The following is a 13,990-nucleotide window of genomic DNA, read 5'->3' as shown; positions in this document are numbered from 1 at the left end:
CCAGGTTCTGACGGTTTTCCCAAGGAATTCTACATCGCCTGTTGGGATTTCACAGGCCCCATTCTCCTGGACGTATACAATGACTGTTTCCAAAAATCATGTCTCAGCTGTTCTCAACGTTTTGGTCTTATCACCCTCCTTAACAAGTCTGATGACAGCAACGCTAATTCACGACCCGAAAATAAACGCCCCATCTCACTTCTGAACGCAGACTATAAAATCTTGACAAAATCGCTTTGCAATAGATTGCGCCAAGTGCTACCCACCCTAACAAACACATATCAAACATGTGGAGTCAAGGGACGTAGCATTTTTGATAACTTAAGAATAATACGTGATTTTTGTTACTTTTCCAACTCACGCAACTTGCCAGGGGCCATCATATCGCTTGACCAAAAGAAAGCGTTTGACAGAGTAGACTGGGAATTTCTCCAGAGAGTATTGCAGAAAATGAACTTTGGTCCAAATTTGCGCCAGTGGATTAGTATTTTGTATACTGACATTGAAAGTGCCATTCTCATTAATGGAACAATTACTAGCCCTTTTAAATTGAGCAGAGGAGTGCGGCAAGGCTGTCCACTGTCCCCCCTTCTGTACGTGTTATTCTCTGAACCGTTTGCAGCAGCTGTGCGCACTGACGAGGCTATAAAAGGCTTCAGTATTCCAGGTCAGCGCGAAAGTGCAAAACTGCTGCAATACGCGGATGATAATACCGCTCTTGTAACAAATGATATCTCTATCGCGCGTATTTTCACTCATTGCTCTCAATTTTCCCGAGCCACCGGGAGTGAACTCAATTTGAACAAATGTAAAGGCATGTGTGTGGGAGCGTGGCGAACACGTGGTAACTTACCTAACAACATCAGGTGGACACGCAATAGCATCCAAGTCAACGGGATATGGGTTGGGGACGATGCACTGCAAACAAATTGGCGCGACCGTGTCACGCAATTTCGCAAGGTTATTGATTCATGGACCGGTAGAAAGCTTACTCTCCTTGGCAAAACTCTGGTTCTCAATTCAGTGGCGCTACCAATTTTCTGGTACGTCGCTGCGTTGTTTCCAATGCCAGTCGGCTATGCAAATGTCATTAACAAGTGCGTGTTTTCTTTCCTCTGGGGCAAGGGTAAAACAGAGCTTGTGAAAAGAGACGTTCTGTGCCTTCCCTTGGACAGGGGTGGATTGGCTCTAGCCAACGTTGTAATAAAGGCACAGGCCATGCTAGCTAGTCCCTTTTCTCAATTGTTCAATAGTACCAAACCCTGTGTTGATCTCATGAGGAGTTATGTTGTGTCTGACGTTAGATCACATTTCCCGAAACTTTGGTCTAATATGGTTCCCCACTACTCCGATATCCCACCATGGCATTCTGCGTTCATCACTATTATCAAACGTTTAGTCAGCTGTGCTATAGGCAAATCTATTACTTGGAGCTCCCTCACGGCAAAAGAAATATATTTTATTCTTTCCCCCACGACGGTCTGGCCACGAGTGGTGTCTCATAATCCGGGTATTTTATGGACAGAAGTCTGGCGCTCAACGCATGATAACATTCTAGATAATTCTCTGAAGGAAATGGCATGGAAATCGGCACACGGTGTACTGATAACACGTGACCGCCTGGCGCGATGGGGTCATATTCGCGAACCGCCGACTTGTCCACGGGAAGGATGCACATCAAGGGAAACAATTACGCATGCGTTGTATCACTGTAAACACGCTAGCTTTGTGTGGGCTTGGGTCGACGCCATTCTAGCGCGATTGAGCGGTACTCTATTACGTTGTAATGAAAATGACATCATATTTGGACTTACCTCAAACACTATGAATTTGCGTCAAACTTCTCTTCTTAACTTTGTACTTAACTCCGCCAAGCTTGTTTTATGGCGTACCCGCTGTCAAGCCGTGTTCGATCACAATTACCTTTCTTGTGACGAGGTCCTTGAACACGTTAGAAAAGAAATCCGCGCCCGTCTTCATGCCGATATCTACAGACTCTCGATCTCCGAATTTGTCCACCATTGGTGTATAAAAAACGTACTAGCCGTCCGTTCCCATGGCAAAATTAAAATTCTTGTATGATTTATTACAATTTGTTGTAAGTTGTCCAACAGTCTTGTTTAGTTTCACAGAATTCTTCTATTATTCTATAGGGGACATTGATTGGAATTCTCTCTCTTTGATGGATTTGATGCTGGATTTGCATTGCGGTTGTTCTGATATTAAATTGTATCCTTTATCCTTAGTTGCGATGTTGGTGATAGGCAGGGGTGATCGCACCATCTTTAACTTCGAACCGGCGTGGCCGGCCTGCCTTGGGGCGCCTCATTGCCTTTAATATAGATTGAAACATTTTTTGTTTAGTTGATTGATGTTACCCCCAAACCAAAAAGGAGTATCTGTTCTTATCAGCTTAATATCTGATACGTTGCTCATTGAGCAACTCGATATTAAACTGATTTTTGAAAACAGGCCATGGAATAGGGGCTTGCTCCGTCCTGGCCACGGATTGACCCAGTATTGCAGTATTTCTGGGAATGGTCCACCTCATATACAATTTAATATCAGAATAAAACAAATCAACCCTTTGCGTCACCCGTTTTCTCCATTTTAATGCCCGATAGTGGGCGCTAATGGAACTTGTTAAAAACCTTATTCTTCGGCTGGACGGACGGTCCTAATTTGCATAATCGATTACGTCACCTGACGCTACGTATAAATATATATTTTTGGCTTAACTTTAGCTTCGATTGCCACAAAAGTCGCCGAGATAGTATGCAGGCGACTAGTTACTTTGTAACAAATAATAGCAACAAACATGCCATTAGGCATGAAAACAATATACGAAATTTCCGGGTTGTTATTTCAACATTTACCATTTTCGTGTTCGTATATGAGCTGGACCATTTATTTGCATATCTGCATATACCTCTGTGCTATGGCCGTTACTGGTTATCGCTTCTCGGCCTTTTGGCTAAGATCATGTGTAGTATCTGTTCTTATCAGCTTAATATCTGATACGTTGCTCATTGAGCAACTCGATATTAAACTGATTTTTGAAAACAGGCCATGGAATAGGGGCTTGCTCCGTCCTGGCCACGGATTGACCCAGTATTGCAGTATTTCTGGGAATGGTCCACCTCATATACAATTTAATATCAGAATAAAACAAATCAACCCTTTGCGTCACCCGTTTTCTCCATTTTAATGCCCGATAGTGGGCGCTAATGGAACTTGTTAAAACCCTTATTCTTCGGCTGGACGGACGGTCCTAATTTGCATAATCGATTACGTCACCTGACGCTACGTATAAATATATATTTTTGGCTTAACTTTAGCTTCGATTGCCACAAAAGTCGCCGAGATAGTATGCAGGCGACTAGTTACTTTGTAACAAATAATAGCAACAAACATGCCATTAGGCATGAAAACAATATACGAAATTTCCGGGTTGTTATTTCAACATTTACCATTTTCGTGTTCGTATATGAGCTGGACCATTTATTTGCATATCTGCATATACCTCTGTGCTATGGCCGTTACTGGTTATCGCTTCTCGGCCTTTTGGCTAAGATCATGTGTAGTATCTGTTCTTATCAGCTTAATATCTGATACGTTGCTCATTGAGCAACTCGATATTAAACTGATTTTTGAAAACAGGCCATGGAATAGGGGCTTGCTCCGTCCTGGCCACGGATTGACCCAGTATTGCAGTATTTCTGGGAATGGTCCACCTCATATACAATTTAATATCAGAATAAAACAAATCAACCCTTTGCGTCACCCGTTTTCTCCATTTTAATGCCCGATAGTGGGCGCTAATGGAACTTGTTAAAACCCTTATTCTTCGGCTGGACGGACGGTCCTAATTTGCATAATCGATTACGTCACCTGACGCTACGTATAAATATATATTTTTGGCTTAACTTTAGCTTCGATTGCCACAAAAGTCGCCGAGATAGTATGCAGGCGACTAGTTACTTTGTAACAAATAATAGCAACAAACATGCCATTAGGCATGAAAACAATATACGAAATTTCCGGGTTGTTATTTCAACATTTACCATTTTCGTGTTCGTATATGAGCTGGACCATTTATTTGCATATCTGCATATACCTCTGTGCTATGGCCGTTACTGGTTATCGCTTCTCGGCCTTTTGGCTAAGATCATGTGTAGTATCTGTTCTTATCAGCTTAATATCTGATACGTTGCTCATTGAGCAACTCGATATTAAACTGATTTTTGAAAACAGGCCATGGAATAGGGGCTTGCTCCGTCCTGGCCACGGATTGACCCAGTATTGCAGTATTTCTGGGAATGGTCCACCTCATATACAATTTAATATCAGAATAAAACAAATCAACCCTTTGCGTCACCCGTTTTCTCCATTTTAATGCCCGATAGTGGGCGCTAATGGAACTTGTTAAAACCCTTATTCTTCGGCTGGACGGACGGTCCTAATTTGCATAATCGATTACGTCACCTGACGCTACGTATAAATATATATTTTTGGCTTAACTTTAGCTTCGATTGCCACAAAAGTCGCCGAGATAGTATGCAGGCGACTAGTTACTTTGTAACAAATAATAGCAACAAACATGCCATTAGGCATGAAAACAATATACGAAATTTCCGGGTTGTTATTTCAACATTTACCATTTTCGTGTTCGTATATGAGCTGGACCATTTATTTGCATATCTGCATATACCTCTGTGCTATGGCCGTTACTGGTTATCGCTTCTCGGCCTTTTGGCTAAGATCATGTGTAGTATCTGTTCTTATCAGCTTAATATCTGATACGTTGCTCATTGAGCAACTCGATATTAAACTGATTTTTGAAAACAGGCCATGGAATAGGGGCTTGCTCCGTCCTGGCCACGGATTGACCCAGTATTGCAGTATTTCTGGGAATGGTCCACCTCATATACAATTTAATATCAGAATAAAACAAATCAACCCTTTGCGTCACCCGTTTTCTCCATTTTAATGCCCGATAGTGGGCGCTAATGGAACTTGTTAAAAACCTTATTCTTCGGCTGGACGGACGGTCCTAATTTGCATAATCGATTACGTCACCTGACGCTACGTATAAATATATATTTTTGGCTTAACTTTAGCTTCGATTGCCACAAAAGTCGCCGAGATAGTATGCAGGCGACTAGTTACTTTGTAACAAATAATAGCAACAAACATGCCATTAGGCATGAAAACAATATACGAAATTTCCGGGTTGTTATTTCAACATTTACCATTTTCGTGTTCGTATATGAGCTGGACCATTTATTTGCATATCTGCATATACCTCTGTGCTATGGCCGTTACTGGTTATCGCTTCTCGGCCTTTTGGCTAAGATCATGTGTAGTATCTGTTCTTATCAGCTTAATATCTGATACGTTGCTCATTGAGCAACTCGATATTAAACTGATTTTTGAAAACAGGCCATGGAATAGGGGCTTGCTCCGTCCTGGCCACGGATTGACCCAGTATTGCAGTATTTCTGGGAATGGTCCACCTCATATACAATTTAATATCAGAATAAAACAAATCAACCCTTTGCGTCACCCGTTTTCTCCATTTTAATGCCCGATAGTGGGCGCTAATGGAACTTGTTAAAACCCTTATTCTTCGGCTGGACGGACGGTCCTAATTTGCATAATCGATTACGTCACCTGACGCTACGTATAAATATATATTTTTGGCTTAACTTTAGCTTCGATTGCCACAAAAGTCGCCGAGATAGTATGCAGGCGACTAGTTACTTTGTAACAAATAATAGCAACAAACATGCCATTAGGCATGAAAACAATATACGAAATTTCCGGGTTGTTATTTCAACATTTACCATTTTCGTGTTCGTATATGAGCTGGACCATTTATTTGCATATCTGCATATACCTCTGTGCTATGGCCGTTACTGGTTATCGCTTCTCGGCCTTTTGGCTAAGATCATGTGTAGTATCTGTTCTTATCAGCTTAATATCTGATACGTTGCTCATTGAGCAACTCGATATTAAACTGATTTTTGAAAACAGGCCATGGAATAGGGGCTTGCTCCGTCCTGGCCACGGATTGACCCAGTATTGCAGTATTTCTGGGAATGGTCCACCTCATATACAATTTAATATCAGAATAAAACAAATCAACCCTTTGCGTCACCCGTTTTCTCCATTTTAATGCCCGATAGTGGGCGCTAATGGAACTTGTTAAAACCCTTATTCTTCGGCTGGACGGACGGTCCTAATTTGCATAATCGATTACGTCACCTGACGCTACGTATAAATATATATTTTTGGCTTAACTTTAGCTTCGATTGCCACAAAAGTCGCCGAGATAGTATGCAGGCGACTAGTTACTTTGTAACAAATAATAGCAACAAACATGCCATTAGGCATGAAAACAATATACGAAATTTCCGGGTTGTTATTTCAACATTTACCATTTTCGTGTTCGTATATGAGCTGGACCATTTATTTGCATATCTGCATATACCTCTGTGCTATGGCCGTTACTGGTTATCGCTTCTCGGCCTTTTGGCTAAGATCATGTGTAGTATCTGTTCTTATCAGCTTAATATCTGATACGTTGCTCATTGAGCAACTCGATATTAAACTGATTTTTGAAAACAGGCCATGGAATAGGGGCTTGCTCCGTCCTGGCCACGGATTGACCCAGTATTGCAGTATTTCTGGGAATGGTCCACCTCATATACAATTTAATATCAGAATAAAACAAATCAACCCTTTGCGTCACCCGTTTTCTCCATTTTAATGCCCGATAGTGGGCGCTAATGGAACTTGTTAAAACCCTTATTCTTCGGCTGGACGGACGGTCCTAATTTGCATAATCGATTACGTCACCTGACGCTACGTATAAATATATATTTTTGGCTTAACTTTAGCTTCGATTGCCACAAAAGTCGCCGAGATAGTATGCAGGCGACTAGTTACTTTGTAACAAATAATAGCAACAAACATGCCATTAGGCATGAAAACAATATACGAAATTTCCGGGTTGTTATTTCAACATTTACCATTTTCGTGTTCGTATATGAGCTGGACCATTTATTTGCATATCTGCATATACCTCTGTGCTATGGCCGTTACTGGTTATCGCTTCTCGGCCTTTTGGCTAAGATCATGTGTAGTATCTGTTCTTATCAGCTTAATATCTGATACGTTGCTCATTGAGCAACTCGATATTAAACTGATTTTTGAAAACAGGCCATGGAATAGGGGCTTGCTCCGTCCTGGCCACGGATTGACCCAGTATTGCAGTATTTCTGGGAATGGTCCACCTCATATACAATTTAATATCAGAATAAAACAAATCAACCCTTTGCGTCACCCGTTTTCTCCATTTTAATGCCCGATAGTGGGCGCTAATGGAACTTGTTAAAACCCTTATTCTTCGGCTGGACGGACGGTCCTAATTTGCATAATCGATTACGTCACCTGACGCTACGTATAAATATATATTTTTGGCTTAACTTTAGCTTCGATTGCCACAAAAGTCGCCGAGATAGTATGCAGGCGACTAGTTACTTTGTAACAAATAATAGCAACAAACATGCCATTAGGCATGAAAACAATATACGAAATTTCCGGGTTGTTATTTCAACATTTACCATTTTCGTGTTCGTATATGAGCTGGACCATTTATTTGCATATCTGCATATACCTCTGTGCTATGGCCGTTACTGGTTATCGCTTCTCGGCCTTTTGGCTAAGATCATGTGTAGTATCTGTTCTTATCAGCTTAATATCTGATACGTTGCTCATTGAGCAACTCGATATTAAACTGATTTTTGAAAACAGGCCATGGAATAGGGGCTTGCTCCGTCCTGGCCACGGATTGACCCAGTATTGCAGTATTTCTGGGAATGGTCCACCTCATATACAATTTAATATCAGAATAAAACAAATCAACCCTTTGCGTCACCCGTTTTCTCCATTTTAATGCCCGATAGTGGGCGCTAATGGAACTTGTTAAAACCCTTATTCTTCGGCTGGACGGACGGTCCTAATTTGCATAATCGATTACGTCACCTGACGCTACGTATAAATATATATTTTTGGCTTAACTTTAGCTTCGATTGCCACAAAAGTCGCCGAGATAGTATGCAGGCGACTAGTTACTTTGTAACAAATAATAGCAACAAACATGCCATTAGGCATGAAAACAATATACGAAATTTCCGGGTTGTTATTTCAACATTTACCATTTTCGTGTTCGTATATGAGCTGGACCATTTATTTGCATATCTGCATATACCTCTGTGCTATGGCCGTTACTGGTTATCGCTTCTCGGCCTTTTGGCTAAGATCATGTGTAGTATCTGTTCTTATCAGCTTAATATCTGATACGTTGCTCATTGAGCAACTCGATATTAAACTGATTTTTGAAAACAGGCCATGGAATAGGGGCTTGCTCCGTCCTGGCCACGGATTGACCCAGTATTGCAGTATTTCTGGGAATGGTCCACCTCATATACAATTTAATATCAGAATAAAACAAATCAACCCTTTGCGTCACCCGTTTTCTCCATTTTAATGCCCGATAGTGGGCGCTAATGGAACTTGTTAAAACCCTTATTCTTCGGCTGGACGGACGGTCCTAATTTGCATAATCGATTACGTCACCTGACGCAACGTATAAATATATATTTTTGGCTTAACTTTAGCTTCGATTGCCACAAAAGTCGCCGAGATAGTATGCAGGCGACTAGTTACTTTGTAACAAATAATAGCAACAAACATGCCATTAGGCATGAAAACAATATACGAAATTTCCGGGTTGTTATTTCAACATTTACCATTTTCGTGTTCGTATATGAGCTGGACCATTTATTTGCATATCTGCATATACCTCTGTGCTATGGCCGTTACTGGTTATCGCTTCTCGGCCTTTTGGCTAAGATCATGTGTAGTATCTGTTCTTATCAGCTTAATATCTGATACGTTGCTCATTGAGCAACTCGATATTAAACTGATTTTTGAAAACAGGCCATGGAATAGGGGCTTGCTCCGTCCTGGCCACGGATTGACCCAGTATTGCAGTATTTCTGGGAATGGTCCACCTCATATACAATTTAATATCAGAATAAAACAAATCAACCCTTTGCGTCACCCGTTTTCTCCATTTTAATGCCCGATAGTGGGCGCTAATGGAACTTGTTAAAACCCTTATTCTTCGGCTGGACGGACGGTCCTAATTTGCATAATCGATTACGTCACCTGACGCTACGTATAAATATATATTTTTGGCTTAACTTTAGCTTCGATTGCCACAAAAGTCGCCGAGATAGTATGCAGGCGACTAGTTACTTTGTAACAAATAATAGCAACAAACATGCCATTAGGCATGAAAACAATATACGAAATTTCCGGGTTGTTATTTCAACATTTACCATTTTCGTGTTCGTATATGAGCTGGACCATTTATTTGCATATCTGCATATACCTCTGTGCTATGGCCGTTACTGGTTATCGCTTCTCGGCCTTTTGGCTAAGATCATGTGTAGTATCTGTTCTTATCAGCTTAATATCTGATACGTTGCTCATTGAGCAACTCGATATTAAACTGATTTTTGAAAACAGGCCATGGAATAGGGGCTTGCTCCGTCCTGGCCACGGATTGACCCAGTATTGCAGTATTTCTGGGAATGGTCCACCTCATATACAATTTAATATCAGAATAAAACAAATCAACCCTTTGCGTCACCCGTTTTCTCCATTTTAATGCCCGATAGTGGGCGCTAATGGAACTTGTTAAAACCCTTATTCTTCGGCTGGACGGACGGTCCTAATTTGCATAATCGATTACGTCACCTGACGCTACGTATAAATATATATTTTTGGCTTAACTTTAGCTTCGATTGCCACAAAAGTCGCCGAGATAGTATGCAGGCGACTAGTTACTTTGTAACAAATAATAGCAACAAACATGCCATTAGGCATGAAAACAATATACGAAATTTCCGGGTTGTTATTTCAACATTTACCATTTTCGTGTTCGTATATGAGCTGGACCATTTATTTGCATATCTGCATATACCTCTGTGCTATGGCCGTTACTGGTTATCGCTTCTCGGCCTTTTGGCTAAGATCATGTGTAGTATCTGTTCTTATCAGCTTAATATCTGATACGTTGCTCATTGAGCAACTCGATATTAAACTGATTTTTGAAAACAGGCCATGGAATAGGGGCTTGCTCCGTCCTGGCCACGGATTGACCCAGTATTGCAGTATTTCTGGGAATGGTCCACCTCATATACAATTTAATATCAGAATAAAACAAATCAACCCTTTGCGTCACCCGTTTTCTCCATTTTAATGCCCGATAGTGGGCGCTAATGGAACTTGTTAAAACCCTTATTCTTCGGCTGGACGGACGGTCCTAATTTGCATAATCGATTACGTCACCTGACGCTACGTATAAATATATATTTTTGGCTTAACTTTAGCTTCGATTGCCACAAAAGTCGCCGAGATAGTATGCAGGCGACTAGTTACTTTGTAACAAATAATAGCAACAAACATGCCATTAGGCATGAAAACAATATACGAAATTTCCGGGTTGTTATTTCAACATTTACCATTTTCGTGTTCGTATATGAGCTGGACCATTTATTTGCATATCTGCATATACCTCTGTGCTATGGCCGTTACTGGTTATCGCTTCTCGGCCTTTTGGCTAAGATCTCTGCGCCCGTTCGCCAGACTTCGCTGCTTTAAAAGAGAACTTCCTGTTTTTTGCTGACTCATCAAGTCTCGGTCTGTTGTGTATTTGCTTTACTGTGAGTATTTATTTTATTATCCGTTTTATTAGTGGTTGGCCTTTATAGCCATGGCCGGTATTCGGCCAGGCGGTCGAAAGGACCGCACCCTATTGTTGAAGTTTTCAGAATATACTTCAACGAAAGACGTCTTCGAATTATTGAGTAAGGCTGGCGTTGACCCCAAAATCCACCTGGATGCAGTACAGCAGTTGCCGCGTTTTTCCTTTGACGTAAAATTCAGGCAGGTGGTTTTTCGAAACCAGTTCGAACAGGTTTTACAAGGGTTTGATGAATGCACCGTGGAATCCTACTCAGAAGTCACTGTTGTCACAGCTTTGTACATTGACCTGGATTTGGATAACAATTATGTAAAACAGATGCTGTCTCAATATGGTGAGGTTGTCGGGTCAAGGCTGTGTACTTTTGCAAACTTTCCTGGTATACTGAATGGAAATCGTGCGTACCAAATAAAATTGAAAAAGCACATTCCATCAGTGGTTCGGATTGCCAACAGAAACGTGTGGTTCACGTACTGGGGTCAGCCTAAGACTTGTTCTAAATGTGGCAGCATGGGTCACCTAGGAAAGGAATGCAAAAACATGAGGTGCTATCGTTGCCAGCAGGTGGGTCATGTTGTGGCTGAGTGCTCAAATAAAATCAAATGCACAGTGTGTGGCAATGAGGGCCACGTGTACCGCAACTGCCCTTTGTCTTTTGCAAACCGCGTGGCGAACCCCCCCGTATCAGAAGGTAATACTGCATCCGTCCCCGAGACTGAGCAGATTGTTAAAGACCAAGCTGAGAAAACGTCAGGTGTGCCAACTGAAATGACAACTGAAGTCACGTCCGAAATAGCCACTGATGAGGTCAAGGTGTCAATTTTTGGAGAGTCAACCAGTGAGTGGGACATGGATACTGATGGTACCGAGAGAACAGAGGCGTCAGTTTTACCGGGCGTGAAACGCCCCACACTGACAGACTCCGACAGTGGTGGCGAGGCAGTTAAAAGAAATAAACCTGAAGGAAAAAATGAGAGCACTGATGGCTGTGTGGCAGAGTCGACAAAAGTAGGAAAAGAAGAATCGATGGTACAGCGTGCGAAATCCCATCTCCGTTCTTGCCTGTTGAAAAATCTGAAACTTGTCCCTGTTACCTGTTCCAGAGTGACAGGACTGGCATGCGAAGAAACAAACACAGGTTGGGAAGCAGTAGTAAACCACTGCTCGACAGCGCACAAGCAAGGTAAAATAACCATTCCATGTGACTTCAGCAAATCATGTAAAAAGAAAAATCTAGTGTTTCCAAATCCGTCTGAGTGGCTGTCACACATGCACCAAATCCACCCACGTATCGTTCTATCCAAAGATGTGCAGTTTTTCGACAATTTCCTTATATCATAATGGAGTATATTATATGTATTTTTCTCATGGCGTTAACAATGCTCAACATATGTACAATTAATGTTAATGGTTTACAAGATAGTAATAAACGTAAAGTGTTTTTTCAACATTGCCGTGAGGCAAACTACGACATTGTCTGTGTACAAGAATCACATGTCAGTTCTACCAAGGACATGGACGAGTGGAGTAGAGAGTGGGGAGGCCGTACTCACTGGAGTTTGGGATCTAACTTCAGTTGTGGGACGGGTATTTTAATACCGCCAAGAGCGTCCCTTCAATGCTCGGCTGCTTTAACAGACACTGAGGGTCGAATTGTTGCGTGTAATATCACGGTCGAAAGCGGCCACACTTACCGTCTTTGCGCAGTGTACGCTCCAAACGCTCCGGGACAACGTTTACGTTTCCTTTCTGACTTACACTTATACTTGGGAACTCATAAAAATATTCTACTTTGTGGGGATTTTAATTGTGTTGACGGCAAAAAGGATTGTTTTGGTGGTTCTGAAAACAATACTTCACGTTTTACTGGGACAAATGTACTTCGGGGAATGTGCGCCGATTTTGACTTAGTCGATATCTGGCGGTCACAAAACCCAGACACTCGTAGTTTCACTTGGAGAAATAAAAACAACACTATAGGTAGCCGACTTGATAGGTGGTACATTTCTGCTCAGTTAAAGGCTGACACCAATATTGCGTCATGCTCCTTTTCTGATCACGATTACGTGACTTTAAATATTTCTTTCACTCCGTCTGTATCCTTTGGACCGGGATTTTGGAAGTGTAATACCTCACTGCTTGCAAAATCAGAAGTCATCAACGAAATTAGGGAACGAGTATCAGAGTGGGTCACATTACAAGGAGCCTTTCCCAGTCTCAGTGAATGGTGGGACATGACAAAAACGAGAATTAAGTCGGTAATCCGTAAACACGCCCGTATTCAATCTGCAAAGCGTAAAGCAGAAATGCAAACTTTACAACAACAACTTAATTTGGCAGTGTCTCTTCTCAACCAGGGCGATCAATCTATTGAGGTAATTGCTAATTATAACCGCCTCAAAAGTAAAATGAACGACTTATTGGCAGGTCGCAGTGAAGGGGCCAAGGTGCGATCACGGGCGAAATTACTAGACAACAACGAAAAGCCCACCAAATATTTTTTTGCTCGTGAAAGAAAGCGAGGTAAAAAAAAACGAATCACTAGCGTTATTGATAGCGAAGACAACGTTCATACTGAACCTGAAGCGATCTCGCGTACTTTTACTGATTTTTACTCGTCCCTGTATTCTAACACAGCAAATTTAGATTTTGAAGAACAGAATTCATTTCTTTCAAAATTATCGACTTCTCTTTCTAACGATCAACAATCTGCGCTTGACTCACCGTTGACCTTAGCAGAGCTGACTCGTGCTCTGGCCGATATGCAAAACGACAAGTCACCAGGTTCTGACGGTTTTCCCAAGGAATTCTACATCGCCTGTTGGGATTTCACAGGCCCCATTCTCCTGGACGTATACAATGACTGTTTCCAAAAATCATGTCTCAGCTGTTCTCAACGTTTTGGTCTTATCACCCTCCTTAACAAGTCTGATGACAGCAACGCTAATTCACGACCCGAAAATAAACGCCCCATCTCACTTCTGAACGCAGACTATAAAATCTTGACAAAATCGCTTTGCAATAGATTGCGCCAAGTGCTACCCACCCTAACAAACACATATCAAACATGTGGAGTCAAGGGACGTAGCATTTTTGATAACTTAAGAATAATACGTGATTTTTGTTACTTTTCCAACTCACGCAACTTGC

The 13,990-nt window shown here is 41.6% G+C and overlaps 13 non-coding genes and 1 pseudogene across 13 annotated transcripts; all 14 read left to right on the top strand.

The window, feature by feature from the left end:
* The first annotated feature begins 2,349 nt into the window (after positions 1–2,349).
* On the top strand, positions 2,350–2,551 carry LOC146746794 (U2 spliceosomal RNA; annotated as a pseudogene).
* Positions 2,552–2,954: 403 nt separating this feature from the next.
* On the top strand, positions 2,955–3,145 carry LOC144349764 (U2 spliceosomal RNA). Its single transcript, XR_013420069.1, has one exon. It is a non-coding gene; the product is annotated as a U2 spliceosomal RNA (small nuclear RNA).
* A 403-nt stretch (positions 3,146–3,548) lies between these two features.
* Positions 3,549–3,739, top strand: LOC146746793 (U2 spliceosomal RNA). Its single transcript, XR_014929309.1, has one exon. It is a non-coding gene; the product is annotated as a U2 spliceosomal RNA (small nuclear RNA).
* Positions 3,740–4,142: 403 nt separating this feature from the next.
* Positions 4,143–4,333, top strand: LOC146746792 (U2 spliceosomal RNA). The gene has a single exon (XR_014929308.1). It is a non-coding gene; the product is annotated as a U2 spliceosomal RNA (small nuclear RNA).
* Positions 4,334–4,736: 403 nt separating this feature from the next.
* Positions 4,737–4,927, top strand: LOC146746791 (U2 spliceosomal RNA). Its single transcript, XR_014929307.1, has one exon. It is a non-coding gene; the product is annotated as a U2 spliceosomal RNA (small nuclear RNA).
* Positions 4,928–5,330: 403 nt separating this feature from the next.
* Positions 5,331–5,521, top strand: LOC146746790 (U2 spliceosomal RNA). Its single transcript, XR_014929306.1, has one exon. It is a non-coding gene; the product is annotated as a U2 spliceosomal RNA (small nuclear RNA).
* Positions 5,522–5,924: 403 nt separating this feature from the next.
* Positions 5,925–6,115, top strand: LOC146746789 (U2 spliceosomal RNA). Its single transcript, XR_014929305.1, has one exon. It is a non-coding gene; the product is annotated as a U2 spliceosomal RNA (small nuclear RNA).
* A 403-nt stretch (positions 6,116–6,518) lies between these two features.
* LOC146746788 (U2 spliceosomal RNA) lies at positions 6,519–6,709 on the top strand. Its single transcript, XR_014929304.1, has one exon. It is a non-coding gene; the product is annotated as a U2 spliceosomal RNA (small nuclear RNA).
* A 403-nt stretch (positions 6,710–7,112) lies between these two features.
* On the top strand, positions 7,113–7,303 carry LOC146746787 (U2 spliceosomal RNA). Its single transcript, XR_014929303.1, has one exon. It is a non-coding gene; the product is annotated as a U2 spliceosomal RNA (small nuclear RNA).
* Positions 7,304–7,706: 403 nt separating this feature from the next.
* Positions 7,707–7,897, top strand: LOC146746786 (U2 spliceosomal RNA). Its single transcript, XR_014929302.1, has one exon. It is a non-coding gene; the product is annotated as a U2 spliceosomal RNA (small nuclear RNA).
* A 403-nt stretch (positions 7,898–8,300) lies between these two features.
* On the top strand, positions 8,301–8,491 carry LOC146746785 (U2 spliceosomal RNA). Its single transcript, XR_014929301.1, has one exon. It is a non-coding gene; the product is annotated as a U2 spliceosomal RNA (small nuclear RNA).
* A 403-nt stretch (positions 8,492–8,894) lies between these two features.
* Positions 8,895–9,085, top strand: LOC146746784 (U2 spliceosomal RNA). Its single transcript, XR_014929300.1, has one exon. It is a non-coding gene; the product is annotated as a U2 spliceosomal RNA (small nuclear RNA).
* Positions 9,086–9,488: 403 nt separating this feature from the next.
* Positions 9,489–9,679, top strand: LOC146746783 (U2 spliceosomal RNA). Its single transcript, XR_014929299.1, has one exon. It is a non-coding gene; the product is annotated as a U2 spliceosomal RNA (small nuclear RNA).
* Positions 9,680–10,082: 403 nt separating this feature from the next.
* LOC146746782 (U2 spliceosomal RNA) lies at positions 10,083–10,273 on the top strand. The gene has a single exon (XR_014929298.1). It is a non-coding gene; the product is annotated as a U2 spliceosomal RNA (small nuclear RNA).
* The last annotated feature ends 3,717 nt before the right edge of the window (positions 10,274–13,990 follow it).

This window comes from Saccoglossus kowalevskii, chromosome 4 (genome assembly GCF_978046115.1).
Source record: "Saccoglossus kowalevskii chromosome 4, keSacKowa6.1, whole genome shotgun sequence".
Classification (NCBI taxonomy): Eukaryota; Metazoa; Hemichordata; class Enteropneusta; family Harrimaniidae; genus Saccoglossus; species Saccoglossus kowalevskii.
This window is presented reverse-complemented; position numbering and strand designations above follow the sequence as displayed.